The 17,889-nt window shown below is 45.3% G+C and overlaps 1 long non-coding RNA gene across 1 annotated transcript; it reads left to right on the forward strand.

The window, feature by feature from the left end:
• The first annotated feature begins 9,790 nt into the window (after positions 1-9,790).
• Positions 9,791-14,231, forward strand: LOC111180485 (uncharacterized). The gene is made up of 2 exons (XR_002646227.2): positions 9,791-13,737; positions 14,037-14,231. It is a non-coding gene; the product is annotated as an uncharacterized LOC111180485 (long non-coding RNA).
• The last annotated feature ends 3,658 nt before the right edge of the window (positions 14,232-17,889 follow it).

Consider the following 17,889-nt stretch of genomic DNA (forward strand, 5'->3'; position numbering starts at 1 on the left):
GGCAGGTGGATTCTTAACCACTGTGCCAGCAGGGGAGTCCTACATGCTTATTTTAGAAAATAAAGGTCTAACATCAATTATAAATGCTGCCACTATAAGAAGTTAGAAAAAGAATAGAACATTTAACCTAAAATAAGTAGAAGGAAAAAATAATAAAGATAAAAATAGGAATAAATGAAGTAGAAAATAGACAACAGGAGTTCCCTGTGGCCTAGAGGTTAGGATTCTGGGTTTTCACTGCCATGACCTGGGTTCACTCCCTGGTCAGGGAACTGCGATCCTGCAAGCTTCAAGGCGTGGCAAAAAAAAAAAAAAAGAAGAAGACAACAATAGATTAAAATTAATGAAACTAGCCTTTTTCTTTGAAAAGATGAAAAACACGATAAACTGTTAGACTAATAAAAAAGTGAGAGAAGACGTAAATGATCAATATCAGGAATGAAAGATAAAACATCACCACAGGTCCTACAGACATTAAAATGATAAAGGATTATTTTGAACAACGTTATTCCAATAACTTTGACAACTTAGATGAATTAGAGCAATTCCTTAAAAGACACAAATTATCAAAGGTGACTCAAGAAGACAGAGAAAATCTAAATAATGCTATATCTATGTTTCAATTTGAATTTGAATTAAAATCCTTCCCACAAAGAAAATTCTAGTTTCAGACAGCTTTCCTAGTGAATTTTATGGAACATTAAAAAAGAAATTATGCCAACCTACAGAAACTCTTTCCAAAAATAAAATAGGAAGCTACACTTGCCAAGTCATTTTATAAGGCCAGTATTGCAATATAACATTACAATGAAACTCTTTCTCTCTCTCTCTCTCTCTCTCTCACACACACACACACACACACACACAACATATGAAACTAATATCTCTCCTGGAAAAGGGAACCCTCCTGCACTGTTTGTGGGAATGTAAATTGATACAGCCACTATGGAGAACAGTATGGAGGTTCCCTAAAAAACTAAAAATAGAACTACCATATGACCCAGCAATCCCACTACTGGGCATATAGCCTGAGAAAACCATAATTCAAAAGATACATGTACCTCAATGTTCATTGCAGCACAATAGCCAGGACATTGAATCAACCTAAATGTCGATAAACAGATGAATGGATAAAGAAGATGTGGCACATATATACAATGGAGTATTACTCAGCCATAAAAAGGAATGAAATTAAGTTATTTGTAGTGAGGTAGATGGACCTAGACTCTGTCATACAGAATGAAGCAAGTCAGAAAGAGAAAAACAAATACCGCATGCTAATGCATATATACAGAATTTAAAAAACTGGTGCTGATGAACCTAGTGGCAGGGCAGGAATAAAGATGCAGATGTAGAGAATGGACTCGAGGGCATGGAGTGGGGGAAGGGGAAGCTGGGATGAAGTGAGAGAGTAGCATTGTCATATACACACTACCAAATGTAAAATGGAAGGCTAGTGGGAAGCTGCTGCATAGCACAGGGAGATCAGCTCGGTGCTTTGTGATGAGCTAGACGGATGGGATAGGGAGGGTGGGAGGGAGGCTCAAGAGGAGGGCATATGGGGATATATGTATACATATAGCTGATTCACTTTGTTGTACAGCAGAAACTAACACAACATTGTAAAGCATTTATTCTCCATAAGAGAAAAAAAATTCTCTTCTGAACATAGGTACAAAAACTCATAACAAAATTTAAGTATATCAAATCTAGAAATACAGAAAAATGGGCTTTATCTCATGAATTCTAGGTTTGTTTAAAATGAAAAAATCATTATAACCAAATAAAAGACAAATGTCACATGACCATCTCAATGGATGCAGAAAATGCATTTGAAAAATTCAATGCATATTAATAATTTAAAAAGAAAACAAACTTAACAAACAAGGAATAGAAAGGAATTTCCTCAGTCTGATAAAAGGATCTTTGAAAAGCCTATGTCTAACATCATCTTAATGGGAAAAAAATGAATACTTTCCTCCTAAGATCAGGAAGAAAGCAGAGAAGTCCCATCTTACTACTCAGATTCAACACTGCACTGGAAGTCTGGCCAATGAAATGAGACAGGGAAAGAAATAAAAGGCATACAAACTGGAAAGGAAGATCTAAAACTAACTTTATTCACAGAAGACATAATTGTCTATGTAGAAAACCCCTAAAAATATACAAAAAAATAGAAACTGTAATTTTATAATCAATATCATTTAAGATGGCATTTAAGAAGTGAAATACTTAGGGAGGAATCTAACAAAATATGTTTAAAGTTTGTATGCTTAAATACATAAGACATTTTTGAAAGAAATTTGAAGAAAAAAAGACCTAAATAAATGGAGAGATACATCATGTTCATAGAATGAAACACTCAGTATTGTTAAGACAATAATTCTTTCAAAATTGATCTATAGGTTCAATGCAATCCCAACCTATACCATAGCTGGCTTTTTTTTGTAGTAAATGGCAATCTGATTTTAAACTTTATAAAGAAATGCAAAAGACTTAAAATGGCTAAAGCAATTAAAAATAAAAGATAAACAAATTTGGAGAACTTTCACTACCTGATTTCATGACTTATTATAAAGCTACAGTGGTCAGGATAGTATGGTATTGGTATGGATAGAAATATAAGATTAATAGAATAGAATAGAGTACAGAAATAAACCCACACATATATAGCCAATTGACTTTTGACAAATATTCCAAGGTGATTCAATGGGGAAAGAATAGTCTCTTCAACAAATGATGTTAGAATAACAGGAGATCATATAGAAAAAAACCCAAACCTTGGTTCTTACTTTATATCACACAAAATTAAATCAAAGTAGTTCACAGACCTGAAGATAAAAACTATAAAACCACTAGAAGAAAATATAGAAGAAAATATTTGTGACTTTGGGGTAGGCAAAAAAAATTTTAATGTCTCAAAAAAGCATGAACCATTAAAGAAAAAAATGGTAAACTTACACTTCATGAAAATTAAAACCTACCTTTTGAAATTTATTTTTAAGAAAATGAAAAAGCAAGGCACAGACTGACAGAAAAGATTGTCAATACATATATCTGATGTAGGACTTTGTCCCAAATACATAAGAACTTTTACAACTCAATAATAAGAGGACAAATCACCCAATTTAAAACTAGGGGTGGGGATGTAATGTGCAGCATAGGAAATACAGTCAATAATATTGTAATAATTTTGTATGATGATAGTAACTAAATTTATCATGGCGATCATTTTGTAATGTACTAAAATATTGAATCACAATGCAGTACACCTGAAATTAATGTAATAAGTCAATTATACTTCAATTAATTAATGAATTAATTATAACTAAGGAAAGATTTAAACAGCCAGTTCACAAAAGAAAATATAAAAATGGCCATGGCCACAAAGCACATGAAAAGATGTTCTACTTACAAAGGAAATGCAAATGAAATCCATAATAGCAAACTACTACACACTCACTAGAATGGCTAAAATTAAAAAGACTGCCAATACCAAGTGTTGGTGAGGATATGAAGGAGCTGGAACTCTCATATACTGCTGGTGGGAGTGCAAAATGGTACAACTACTTTGGAAAACACAGTGTCAGTTAAACATAAGATTAAATATATACTTACAATACAATCCAGCAATCCCATTCCAGAAATTTCCAAGAGAAACGAAAACACAGACTTCTACATGAATGCCCATAGCAGTTTTATTCACAATAGCCCCAAACTGAATACAACCAAACGTCCATCAGTGGGTGAGCAGATAAACAAATTGTAATATAACCATACAATGGCATAACGTTCAGTGAGACAAAGGAAAGAACTACTGCTACATGCAACAGCAGAGATGAATCTCACAGATTTTTTGCTGAGTGAAAGAAGCCAGACACAAAGTACGTAGTGTAGGTGATTTATATAAAACTAAAAGAGACAAAGCTGACTTACAAGGGCACAAAATGAATCAGTGATTGCCTGGAGTTGGAGACTCTGACTGCAAAGGAGCAAGAAGAAAATTTTTGTGGTGATGGAAACATTCTATATCTTGATTGTGGTAGTGGTTACACTGATGTAACCCTTTTAAAAAACTTACTCAAAATGGGTGCATCTTCTTATAAATTATACCTCAATAAATTTGATTTTAAAACATACATATGTCGGGGACTTCCCTGGTGGCGCAGTGGTTAAGAATCCGTGCTTCTGGGACTTCCCTGGCAGTCCAGTGGTTAAGACTTCACCTTCCAATGCAAGGGGTGCAGGTTTGATCCCTGGCCAGGGAGATAAGATCCCACATACCTCAGGGCCAGAAAACCAAAACATAAAACAGAAGCAATATTTTAACAAATTCAATGGAGAGTTTAAAAATGGTCCACATCAAAAAAAATCTAAAAAAAAAAAAAAGAATCCGTGCTTCCACTGCAGAGGGCATGGGTTCGATCATCCCTCGCCAGGGAACTAAGATCCTGCATGCGGCGTGGTGCGGGCAAAAAACAGACAAACAAACAAAAAACATACATATGTTACTCTATTTTTTTAAATAAATAGACTTGAAAATGAAGAGAGAAAAAAAAACAACCTAAGGGTCCATTCTTGGTTAAATCAAATCAACTTTCTGCACATATATAGCATGGAGCTCCATGCAACAGTTAAAGCAAACTAAAAGCACAGCTGTGCATAAGGAAGGGAGGTCCTTGTACCTATGGCTTTTCTTTAGGACTGACTATGAAGGGCGCAGACAGATGGGCTGAAACTTGAGGGGGATGTGGAGTTGAGCTACAAGCTGAGCTCAAAGAACTTTGAAAGGCTTCTAGGCTTAGGTACTGTCCAGAGTCTCTGGGAGTCTGCAATCCCATCAAGAATCAGGATTGTCATTTATCTGGTGGCAAGAAGGTTCACAGGTGCTTGCCGAAGGCTGCCTAAATGAGCACCCAAATGGTGAAGACAGGGTTCCAGGCCCCATTCTGCACTAACTTGCTGACTTCCCTTCTCTGGGCCTCAATTTCTCTATTTGTGACACGAGGAGGTTGGACTAGATGAAAGCTTCCTGCTGTGACACTAAACATTTCCAGGGGCTGTCTGCCCCTTCACTCGAAGCTCAAGGGCTGTACTCACACACCACCACCCTCCCAGACCAAGCCCCACAGGGAGTTTGTGTCCAAGGCTGTAAATGGCTGGCTGTCCCTATCCTGCAGCACCCCCTCCCATCTGGGCTGTTGCAAAAATTCCAAATCCTAGTGAAACTTCATAATTATGTAGGGTCGAAATGAAAAGGCATATCATATCACATCAAAAATGTTCTCCCCAAACTATATGCATTGTGATGTGTATCACAAAAGTATTTTTAAAAGCACCAACCTATAAACAATACAGCCTATGAATACTGTAATAACACCAGGAAAGTTCATGGTATAATGTAACTTTTGAAAAGCATATAACATTACATGTGCTTTATGATTACAACTTAGTGAATATACATAAAGACAGAATGAAATGCTCCAGGAATCTTAATTCTTAGATGTACCTCAAATGAGTTGAAACCTAAGACAGAATGAAATGACTTGTGCTTCTGAGAGCTGTAGCTCAACATCTCACATTATATTACCAGAAGTCCATCTCTTCCTGGACTATGTTTTCCTAGCAAGGGCTCTCCCCATGATGAGACAAGGATGGCAGTCAACAACTCCAGGCTTATCTTTTTACTGATCTAGTAATCTAAGCAAAAAGTGAGAGCCTCTTTCTGGCAAAAGTTTTGAATTTCATTGGCAAAACCTGAGTCATGCACCCACCCAGGGCTGGTTTCAAGGGTGCAGCCTCATAGGGCCCTTACCTTGGTTTAATGCTCTGCTGTAGCATCTTGAAATTCTTAATAATCTTTGAACAAGTGGCCTTGCATTTTCATTTTGTAATGGATCCTGCAGAGCTGATCTGGACTGAACCCAACTCAAATCCCACAATCTGAGAACAGGAGGATTGGTTCCCCGGTGGAAAATAGGAAACTGTTACCAGGAGGAAAGGAGGCTAAATGGAGGAACAGCAGACCTACACCACAGATGCTAACAACAGTTGGGATAGGGTGGTGTTGATTATTACAGTTTTCATTGATATTATTATTTTTCAGTGTGGCTCTATCTCTCATTTAAATACAAAATAATTTAACATTGAATAAAGAAAGCGCAGTTCTCTCTCTTTGAAATGAGAGTTGTCAGAGTTGTGGACTGGGGTAAGGAGACCACCTCCCACAGGGGGCTGTTCCGAAGCTTCCAGAGCTGAGCAATATCCAAAACAGTGTTGGTTCTAACCTACAGCCTGAAGTCTGGAAAGGTTGGGATGGAAATATCTGAATCTGATGGATGATTCCATTTGCCACCCACTAAGCTGCATTCCCTGGCCCCGAGCTTCTCCTGAAAGACCTCCAGACTGCTATCTGAAGATTAGAAAAGTGTGCAAAAATTCCTAAAGAATCCTTACTTGTCCATGCTGTTTGAGAAACAGACAGGGAAGGAGAGAACTGGTTTCAGATATCTTCTCTCCTTTGACTCCTCATGTTAACTCTCTGTGTTAAGCCTTATTTTTACTCCCATCTCACTGCAAAGAAAACTGAAGTTCACTGTTCTGGGTTTCCTGACCAAATTCACATCTATAGGAAGTTAAAAAGGGATTAGACCCTATGTGTGTAAACTCCAGAGTCCAAGCTTTACTCTCTAAATCCTTTCTGCCTTGACACAGGAGCCAGATCTTGAAACTTCTGGCCTCTGTTTCTTTATGTGACAGTGAAAATATGCCTAATCCTTCACAGGTAACCTCAGGGCACCTTCCAACTTTCTCTCTTCCCTGCCAAGTCCAAGTGCACCTCTTGGTGGAGGGGGCAGGAGGATCAGTGACAAAGGCTCAGAAACCTACAAACCCTCCCAGACAAAATGGGGATGGAAGTCCTTTTGCCTTGCTCTCAGTTTTATTCACCAGGTTTCCACCCTCCTCCCCAGAGGCCAAGAGCTGGGCAATCCTTGTTCACCACGAAAGACCCTGTCATTATCTTCACATACCAAATATTACTTGTCCAGTTCCCTTGCGGGAGATACGTACATAGCTGCTGTCATAAACGAACTGGAATGCCTTTGCCTGTGAGCCTCTGAGGAAGTTTCTCTAGGTACGTATGCAAGAGTGGAACTGTTGAGTCCCCAGGTACAAGGCCAGGACCAGAGGGAGGCAGTGAGGCACCCAGAGCGCATATGGACCTCCACGTGAGTGGAGGTCTGCCCTGACAGTGAGGGCCTCACTTCCGTCACCCTAGTCTGAGCTCTGCAAATGTTCATGCATATTTAATTTCACTGCACCTGTCACACGCTCTCCCATCCCTCCATGGCAGCACTTCATACCATCTGACCCGCTGAGTCGTGTCAGTTGGCTGGGGTAATGTGGCACCTCATTCCTTTACTTTGCGTTTCTCTGATCACCAGTGAGGATACCTCTCCTCTTTTGTATACCTTAGCCATTCTGATTTCTCCTGGGAACAGCCTATACATATCTTTTGCCCATTTTTTTAAAATTAGGTTTCCTTTATTTTTATTTTTTTGGACTGATTTTCAGGAGTTCCTTAATTATTCTAGTTATAGCCTAGAATATAGATATATTGGTTTAAGGCATGAAGAATACCTTCTCCTAGCTTGTCACCTGTATGTTGATTTTATCTATAGTAGAGCAACATTTTCCATGTTGTTTCCATTTGGTGTCATCGAATCCATCATTTTCCTCCTCATGGATTAAGCTTCTGAGGTAATGATAAATCCTTTCTTATCACAGAGATTTTATCCTATGTTCTAGTTTATTAGCATTATATTCTCACCTTTAATAATTATTTAATCGATTTAGAGTTTACGTATAAGGTCTGAGGTAGGGATCCAATTTTATTTTTTTCTCCATTATAGAAAAATCAATATTCCCAGAGCCATTTACTAAATAATCTAGACTTTCTCTAATCATTTGTAATTTTTTCTCTATCACATACCAACTTTTATAAATGAATTTATTCTGGGCTTTCCAAACTATTCGATTCATTTATTTGTTTCTGTACCAATATCCCAATATTTTAATTACTATGGTCTTGTAATCTGTTTTAATGCCTATAGAGCAAGACCTTCCCTTTGTTCTTCTTTTTCAAAATTGTTTTAGCGTATCATGGACCTTAATTCTTCCATAAACATTGTAGAATCAGTTTCCCAAGTTCCAATACAATCAGGTTGGAATTTTTTACTGGAATTGTATTGAATATATAGATCACTTGGTGGGGGGGTTTACATTCTTTCAAGGTTAAGATGTTATCCCATTATTTATCTGTGTATTCAAGTCCCTTTAAAAAATCGATATATTTGAATTTTAGAGTTAGCCCCCTACAGATATTGCACATTTTTTGTTAGGTGAATTCCTATACTTCAGTATCATGCAAGTTGTCTTATTTTTATTACTTTTTCAAGAAACGTATTATTATTGTCAAGGTTCCCATTATTGACTTTATATTCTGATCTTATAAAGTTGCCTTTGTTCAATTCTTTTATTAGGTTAATTAGCCTGTTCATTCTCTAGTTTTCTATGTTGAGGATGATTTCACAATAATATTTGACAGAATGGATGGACCTTAAGGACATTAGGCTAAGTGAGATGTCAGACAGAGAATGACAAATACTGTATGAGATCCCTTATAGGTGAAATCTAAGTAAAAGAAAAAAGGAAAAACCGAACTCAAGCCCTGTTTGGTGGCGGGGGTAATGGTGATGTTATTCACCGAGGGGGAGATCTGGGGAGAAACAGATTTGGGGCAAGGTGGGTTCCACTTCAGATGTGCTTGCTCAGAGGGGCCTGTGGAACATCTAGTGAGGGGTCCAGCGGGCACCTGGATGGAAAGATATGGAGCTGAGGGCAGTAGTCTGGACTGGGAGACAAAGATTTAGGTGTAATGTGTCCAAGTGGTATTAGTGAATGTTCACAAAGCGCGTAGAAAAGTGCCCTAGCACATATGTGTTAGCTACTGGTAGAACTATCAGGATTATGCGCACAGAGATGGGAGTTAATACCAGAGAGCGGACCAGCTCTCCCAGGGTCAGCCTAGAAGCCAAGGGTTCTGAGGCCAGAGCCCTGTGCAACATCAGCACTGGAGGGGCAGAGGACGCCGAGGAGACAGCAGGAAGGGCGGCTGAGAAAGTCAAGGGGACAAAACCAGGGAAGAGGGAGTGGCTCTGCTGAAATTGTAGAGGAATGCGGGACTGAATGTGCCCTTCCGCGAATGACCGAGCTTCATCAGGTTCTGTCTCTCGGTAGCAGGGTCTAGCAATCCGCGAACACACAAGGGCCCCCAGCAGTTCCGGCACACTGTGGCTGCACAGCACCGAAAACGCCCGCCACGCCCCCGGGACGGCCACGCCCCGGGCCCGACCTTGCGGAGCGCCTGCGCAGGAAGGGCCCCGCCCACAATCCCGCCCCGGGCCCGCCCCTTCCGCTGGGTGCGCTCTGAAGGACCCCCGCCCATGGACCCGCCCCCAGCCGCTCCGGCCCCGCCCCTTCCGCGGGCGCACCCGGCAGAGTCTCTGCGTTGGACCAGACCCCTTGCTCGCCACGTTGAGGCGCGGATCCAGCGCAGTGCCCGAGCCTAGCCTGCCTAAGGAGTGAACGACCTGCTCAGCCAGCGCCGAGCAGCCGCAGCCGACAGCTTTCAGCCGAGAGCCAATAGCCGCAGAGCGGCGAGGCGAGGAGAGGCGAGGCGGGGCGGGGCGGGGCGGGGGCGGGGCCCTGGAACGGTGGGCGTGTCATAATCACGTGGGTAAACACGCCGCACGTGGAGAGCAGCCTGATCCGTGAAGGCGGTGTTAGCTAGCTGTTCGCAGAGGGAGACTCGTCGGCTGCGGCAGCGCGCGGCCTGCGGGCTGGGAGGCAGCGGCCAGGGCCAGTCCTGCGTGCGCCCCACTGATGCTCAGTTCCTCCCATTTAGCTAAAACCCTGCTAGCAATGGCCAACATTGAGTCGGCTTGGCAGTGTCAGGCTCTGGCCTAAGGGACGTAATAAACCTTTGATAACTCGGTGAGGTGGGCGCCATCCTATTTCACAGATGGGGAAAGCGGAGCCGTCAGAGGCTAAGAAACTCTTCCAAAGACGTGTGGCCAGAGTCCCGACGCAGGCAGCCTGGCTCTTTTGTGTAGGGGTCGGGCTCCTGCTCCTGGCGTCCTGCTCCCGCCCCTTGGGGCTGGGCCTGGCCTGGGACACTCAGCGAAGCCTAAGATTCCCAGTTTGTACAATGAGGTAGTAGTGGTGCCCGCCTCCAGAGGACGATCAAGAGGCGGCGCGCAGCACGTCGTCATGATAGCTTCCGCCAGGGTGTCGGGGTCGGGGGATGGACCTGGTCGGGACCTCTGGCCCGCCTCCCGGCCCACCCGTCTCTTCCTGGAGCCGGGGGTCGTCACCACCCCCTGCAGCGGCGCGCAGAGCACTCAGCGCTCCTACCCGGAGCCGACTTCCACTCAGGCATTCCTCCGTCCTCTCTCCTCCTCTTCCTCCTCGGCTTCCTTCACCTCTCTTCCTGCTCCTCCGTCGGCGCAGCGTGACCTGGAAGCGCAGCACTCGGAGTCGGCGGCCGCCTGGGGCCGGGGTGCCAGGGAGGGGCGAGCAGAGTGCACAGGATTCCTAGCAGAGCGTGTCCCGGGCACAGAAGCTAGGCTGCCCGGCTCTAGGGGGCTAACGAGCGCTCTTCCGAGGCACATGCGGCCGGGGCCGCCACAGGGCCCGCAGTCCTCGCAGTCCCCGAGAGCAGATACCTGGGCCCCAACCCTTAACCAGGCCCGGGCTTCTCATGCAGTGCAGCCACGGACCCTGAAACCAGCCGTTGACCCCGAAACCAGCCCCTGACCCCCCCCTCCACCTCCCCCCCCCATGACCTTGGGCAAGTTGCTGAATCTCCCTGTATCTGTTTGCTCTTCTCTGAAATGGGGTTGTGGGAGAACTAAATGACTAAACCAGAGCCTTTACAACAGTGCCGTGCACACTGCTGGGAGCCCTCAGGCCAAGACTGAGAACTTTGCTTTCCTGCTGTTTGAATCCGAGCCCAATCAATCCCTGAAGCCAGTTCTTCCCTAAAGATCTGTTTTAAGGAAGTTACTGTGAATGCACCGTCAAACAACGACTTGCCCAGGTGCATTCCCTGAGACATGTGGGGACAATGACTCAAGGCTGTGTGGTGGCCCAGAAGCTGAACCCTTCTATTTGCCTCCTCCCAGCTTACTTACCTACTAGCCAGTCTCAGCATGTCTTTTTCTGATAATGCCACTTGCTTTGCCCAACCCCCATCCTTGGACCAAGGGCCACACGTTTGGCCGTACCTGTTCTGACAGAGCCTCCCTGAACTGCAGTGGGATGTTGGACTCAGACGCTTATTCTAATAAGGAGAGCAAATCTATGCACAGTGGTCTTCTGGGTGACAAATAGAGGCTTTGTGCGTGAGAGGCCTAGGCCTGGGGCTTTGGCTAGCGAGGACCCTCCTGATCTCTGTCTTTTTTCCTCCAGGCCAGATGGGAGATCTCACGAGCTGGTCTAAGGAAAAGGAAGATGGAAGCAAAACACAAGAAAACCTAGCAGACGCCAGAGAGGAAAATTGCAGGGTTTGAGGGTGAAGCAGACTTCAGTGTTGGGCTGCTCCTACCCCTGAGGCCAGGTGTTGGGGCAGGCTTCCCTACCGGGGTGTCCAGAACCTTCCCTGCATCCCGGGCCTGGCACAGATGCCAGCACTGTGGAGTCAGGGATGCTGAAGGGATGAATGACAGTGGCCACACACCTGCAGTAAGAAGAACCTGTTGGAAGCAGGATTTTTGCAGCTGTCTCAGAGCATGCTCACATCTTTGCTGTCAACCATCTTTTGGGAGGGTTTCATTGTTGTTTGTTTCTGTATTTGCTGCTTTCTCCAGACCAGCATCCCTTCACCCTTTCTGTGAAACCAGGTAGTTCAGATGGGACTGATTCCAACCCGGAGGGCTCCTGCCTAGCTAGTCAGAGCACTGCATCCTCCTGGCAGTGCATCCTCCTCCAGTGATTAGAGAAGGCAGACATGTGACCCACACTGGACCAATGAGAATCACCCCCAGGACCTTGGCTAGGGATTGAGGAGGGGCTTACTGGTAGGAATATCAGCTTGGAGATACCAGCAGATGCCACATGGAGGATGAGGTCGGCAAAGAACAAAGCTGAGCTGAGCAAGGGAGATAGATTCTTGAGGACAGCATGCAAACACCCAGATCCAGCCGTGCCTGAGGCTAGGTACGTCCCTGGGCTGTCCAGACGCCTGTATCCAAGAATTTCTTTTTTCTCCTGGCAGTTTGAATTGTGTTTCACTTGCCACTGAATATCTTTCTGTCATATGATCCTCTGGTGGAGCCAAGACCGCAGCCACCATTTCTGAATGAGAAAGAAGTGTGAGCCTTTGGGGTGCTGGGTCACACTGGACCCAGTCTACAAGTGTCTCTCATAGTCTCTGGCAGGGGCTCCTACCTCCTCTGTCTCTCTTCTGGCCTCCTGCTCTGGCCTTCCTGACTAGTGGGTCTATGGCCACCCAGCCCACAGATTACCTTGACTGTGTGTTCTCTGGGCTTGTGCCCTCTGGGTCTGTCTTGTCTATAACTGTATCCTCAGGGCCTAGCATAGATGCTCTCAGCAAACATTGGTGGAAAGAATTAATGGGTCATCGAAGCTCCTGTGGCCTGCTGGGGTGTGGAGGTGGGGGTTTCAGTAAATCAGGAGCCCCAGAGCTTCCTGTCTCCCACCATGCCGCCTGCCTTCGGCATGCATGGCAGCCTCTTGCCCCCACTGTTACTGACTACCTTACCTGAGGCCTTATGTCAAACCCTCCACCATTTCCCCACACTGTCTCGTGGATGGCAATATGGCCAGTCTTGGGTAGTTGGGTGAGGGATGAATTTTCACTCTAACTCCCTGCCTTGGACCTCCCTGCCCCACCCCAAAGGCTCGGACACCCCAGAAACACTTCCAAGAGCACACCCCGAGGGGCCATGACTGCTCCCCACCAGCACGCCAGAAGGGACGAGTGAGAGTGTCCAGGAGGGGAGGGCTTGCTGCCGCACACAGGCTGCATGCCTCCTGAAACGTGCAGCAGCACATCTTCCCAGAGAAAAAGGGAGGCCCAGAATTACAAGCTTTGTTATTTTTACTTTTTGGTGTGAGGGGCCATCTGTGCAGGTTTGAGCTTGTCTGGAGGAAACCACGATTTGTAGATGAAATTCAAAAGTAGGATTTCTTTGCAGGCTGTCAGGCGGAGACTTTCTCCAGGAGCTGGGGCGGCAGTGCTGATATTTGTATAGCATCAGAGTGTGCCAGAGTCCAGCAGCTGCTCGGGCTGAGTGAGCACATGGGGCCCTCCAGCAGAGCATCAGCAAGCCCTCAGCAATGGTCTTCTCAGCGTGGGCTCCACTGAGGGTGCCAGGAGGGGCCTGGGTCACCAGCTGTGAGAATTGGCCCCCACTGCCTGGGAGGAGGGGTCCTGGAGGGTAGAAAGTCAGGTGCGGGGAGGAGGTTGGCAGTGCTGGAGCGTGGGAGCGGGAGCAGCTCTGGCCCCTCCATTGTCACTATCAGTTCCTCTCAAACTACCTCACCAAACATGCAGTTGCAGACCCGTCCTCAGGATATGCCAATGCCCCCACCTTCAGCTGCAGGTCACCCTCAAGCCCCCAGCGTGGAAATTCCACAACTGCCTTGTCCAAGGTACAGGTGGATATGGCCACATTGGGACCCCTTCTAGGATATTCCCACAAACCAGGGCTACCTGCAGTGGGGATGGGGGGGCGCATGCCAATGTGAAGTGAGGGCAGGAGAGTCATCCAAACCCCATTATGAAAGCCCTTTGGGGGTATTCCAGGTGAGGGTCTGGTACGGGGATCTCGCTTTAACTAACAGCTGCCCACAGTCCGTGCACCACCCCACGCATCCGGGCTAATGAAGTTTACGTTCAGACAGTGGCAGAGGTGTCAGGTGTACACATTTGTCTCATTCATTTGTAACAGGAGACATTGTTTATCGCCTGCACGCTTTCCTTGGGCCTCTTTCCTGGGTCAGATGCGCAGCAGCCCATTACGGGGCAGCACAGGAAGGAGAAGGAGAGAAGGACACTGAGGTTTATTACCCTGAAGACTGGAAACGCTTCGAGGCCATTGCTCACAGCTCCTCCCGGTTTCCGAGGTGAAAGGATGACAACAGAGGTGGGCAAATAAATGATTCATGACACTTTCAGTCACTGCCGTGCCCCAAGCACACATACCCTTTCTAACTTATGCTAAATAACAAAATTAGTAATAAGATACAGGGAGTGTGGGAGGAAAGCAATCCATAACCTCCTTTTTATTTTTCCTTTCTTCAAAAAGAACGCTTAAGTGAGGAATGTGATTTGAGGACCCCCAGAGGGGTCCTTGGCTCAGAGATACTGCTACACACACACACACACACACACACACACACACACACACCCTGCCTGTCTCTCCACCCAGAGGACTCATTACCCGTGTCAGAGTACCTGTATGTAGGGTTATGGCAAAGCAGAATGGAGGAGGGTGGGAGCAAGGCCTGGCCATTGCCGGGTGGGACTGCTGTTGGCATTGCCAGGGAGAGCCAGGGTACACAAATGACAGGGAGAGAGGCCCAGATGAGGGCTTCTAAGGCCTTGCTGGTCTCAGGCTCACGCTGGGCCTGAGTAGCTGGGCAGACAGAGCTTTTTTTCTTTTCTTAACAGAAACAAAAGGATGAAATCATTAGTGTCAATCGGGCACATTCAGCATAGAATACTGACGTACCATTGTTGTGAGGATGAAAGAAATATAATTAATAAAACCCACCCAGACTGCCTTTTGTGCTTCCTTTGAATACTTTATTGGCTTCTGCATCTATCTCATCCACAGACGAGCCATCTCTTTCCACTGCCCTGGACATTGCTAAAATGAACTGTGTAGAAAATCACCCCTGGGATCTGGAAACTCATCTTTTTCAGTTATAATTTGTCTTCTCATGCCTCAGTTTCCCCCATTACAGAGGCAGATTTAGAGCATTTTCCAGTTGCATAGAGCAGAGTTCCATTCAAGAAAGAACAAAGCCCACCCCAAGGCTGAGGTTTCTGAGGGAGGCCTAAGGTCCCTCCCACTCAAGGCCATGTTCAAGCTACCTGGCAGAGCCAGTAACTTTTCAGGCACCAGCCTTTGGTTGGGGGTCTGTTTTCTGACAGCAGCCCTGGAATCACACCTGCCCCACCTCTGGCCTTGACATGCCCTAGCTGGGGGTCAAAGGTCACGCTGAGAGTCACCGGGAGGCCTGGAGGCCCAGGGAGAGGTGAGGCAACTCTCAGCCCCTGACAGGCTTCCAGCTACCTGCTTGCCAGGCTGACGTCTGCCCTGCACACTGTTGCCCTCCTGACATCTAGAGAAATGAAACTCCTTTGCATGACAGGATGTGGGGGGGGGTCCCTAAAGTATGACTGCAAACCTGAAACACCCCAAACTCATGTCTTATCACCACCTGGAAGACTAGAGTCTGAACAGAAACAGAAAGCAACTCAACCCCTGAGAGGCACGTGCTTGTGGCCACACCGCCTTCTGGGTGGGTAAGGAACCGGAGGCCCGGAGCAGGCAAGTGATGAGCTGAAAGCCCCACAGGCCTTGGGGTGAGAGCCAGCTGAGACTCTCCCATACATCCAGGAGTCTGAAACTCAGCTGCCTGTGGGAGCCAGGCAGGTAAAGAACATGCCTTTGGACACCAAGACACTTTGTCCTGAATATTAAACATGTTCAAATATTCTGCGCTTCCAGGGAGAAATATGCTCTCTCTGCCACTTTTCTTGAGACGTTCCACTTTCTTGAGCTATACTGTTTTTTGCTTTTGATGGAGTCACAGGTCACCAAGTGAAGATCAACAGCAGTGGGCCCTGCAAGGCAGCAGGGAATGGTGGGGATTCTGGTTCTCTGCAGACTGACCGTGCTGCCCAGAGCTGGGGAGCCATATCTGTATGTGAGCTTTCCCAAGTTTCAAACGTTGACTCAAATGTTTTAAAACCCCATTTGCAGCCCAAACACAATAAAGCCCCCATGCCAGCACAGGACCTACAGCCCTGAGGTTCAGCCTCTAACCTCCGTCCTGTCTGCTGCAGGGACCCTCACAGCTTTGGTTGGGGAAGGATGGAGGACACAGAACTCCAGGGGAATCGCTTCTGACCAAGTCTTTACCTCACACAGATTGAGTGTTCGCTGCTTGTCTCTAACAAGAGATAACTTGGTTAGGTGCTTAGCAAGAGAGACACAGAGAACTTTCTGGATGATTCAGGCTGTGACTGCTGGAATATATTAACTTTTTATTTTTTCTATTAAGAAAGGCACTGCTAGGCTGGTTCATCACAGTCCTGGGGAATGGATGGGTCTGTCTAGCTCTCTGATGATGCATTGGTGCCTGGGCGCTTGCTTGTATATCATCCCACCCTTGCAACGCTCCCAAAGACTCTTTCCTATTAATATCTTGGTTTTCAATCTTAATGTTGGTCTTTTGCAAGTAGAAGGTAGCCTATGGGGACTTCCCTGGTGGTGCAGTGGTTAAGAATCCGCCTGCCAACGCAGGAGACACGGGTTCGAGCCCTGGTCCGGGAAGATCGCACATGCCACGGAGCAACTAAGCCTGTGCGCCACGACTACTGAGCTCGCGTGCCACAATTACTGAAGCCCGTGCACCTAGAGCCTGTGCTCCTCAATAAGAGAAGCCACTGCAGTGAGAAGCCTGCGCACCGCAACAAAGAGTAGCTCCCACTCGACACAACTGGAGAAAGCCCACACACAGCAAAGAAGACACAACGCAGCCAAATATAAATAAATAAATGAAAGAAAGAAAGAAAGAAAGAAAAGAAAAGAAAGAAAGAAGATAGCCTATGTTCTTCTGGGCATGGAAAAGAAGAAACTTAATGAAAGTGATTATACATGTAAGGATCAATCCATCTACACATGGAGAAAATGTTTAATGTGCCAGGCCCTGAAATTATGTGCTAAGTAATGAAATCAATTGGCAGGCCACCACTGAAAAATAAAAAAGGAGCAAGTTTGTATGTGTATGTGCATTTTAAACTACTTAGAGATGATACAGTTGAATGAAACAACCCTGTAGAAAAACAGCAAACGTTTTCATTTATTTATATGCTAGTGTATGAACAGAAAACATTCTGGGATTTTCACTTTTTATGTTATACGTGTTTGTACTATTCTAACTTATTATAACAAACATGCTCCACTTTTGTAATCATAGAAAAACCAATAAAGTTAAATAATAGCAATTTTACTGAGAAGAAAAGATAGCATTACCAAGTGCAGATGTGGGAAGACAGGAACTCTCACACTCGCCACCTGGGAATATAAATTGGCACAATTTGGGGGAGTAACTGACCACATCTAGCAAAATTACAAAAGCACATGCCCTTTGACATGGCAATACCACATCTAGGAATGTGCCCTAAGGAATTAACACACGTGACACACGTGTGCACAAGATGTTGACTATAGCACTGTCTATGATGGTGAAAAAATTGGAAACCTATATGTGGATCAGCATGGGAGAGAATGTATACATTATGGTATATTCGCTCAAGAGAAAACTCTATCACAGTTAAAAATGAATAAACCCAACCCTACATGTGTCAATGTGGGTAAATCTTGAAACTAATGTTGAAAAAAATAGCAAGTGGTATTATGATGTTGCGAGGCTTGATTCCATTTATGTGAATTTTAAAAACACCCAAAGCAATGTTTTCTGTAAATCTATTGCTGTGAATCCAACTATAAATGATAAAATTCCCAAAATATGTGTGGAAATCATCCATACCGACCTCAGGGTGGTGGT

The sequence above is a fragment of the Delphinapterus leucas genome, chromosome 20 (assembly GCF_059928025.1).
Source record: "Delphinapterus leucas isolate spDelLeu-1000000601 "Yukka" chromosome 20, BTC_Dleu_Yukka2, whole genome shotgun sequence".
In the NCBI taxonomy this organism is placed as follows: Eukaryota; Metazoa; Chordata; class Mammalia; order Artiodactyla; family Monodontidae; genus Delphinapterus; species Delphinapterus leucas.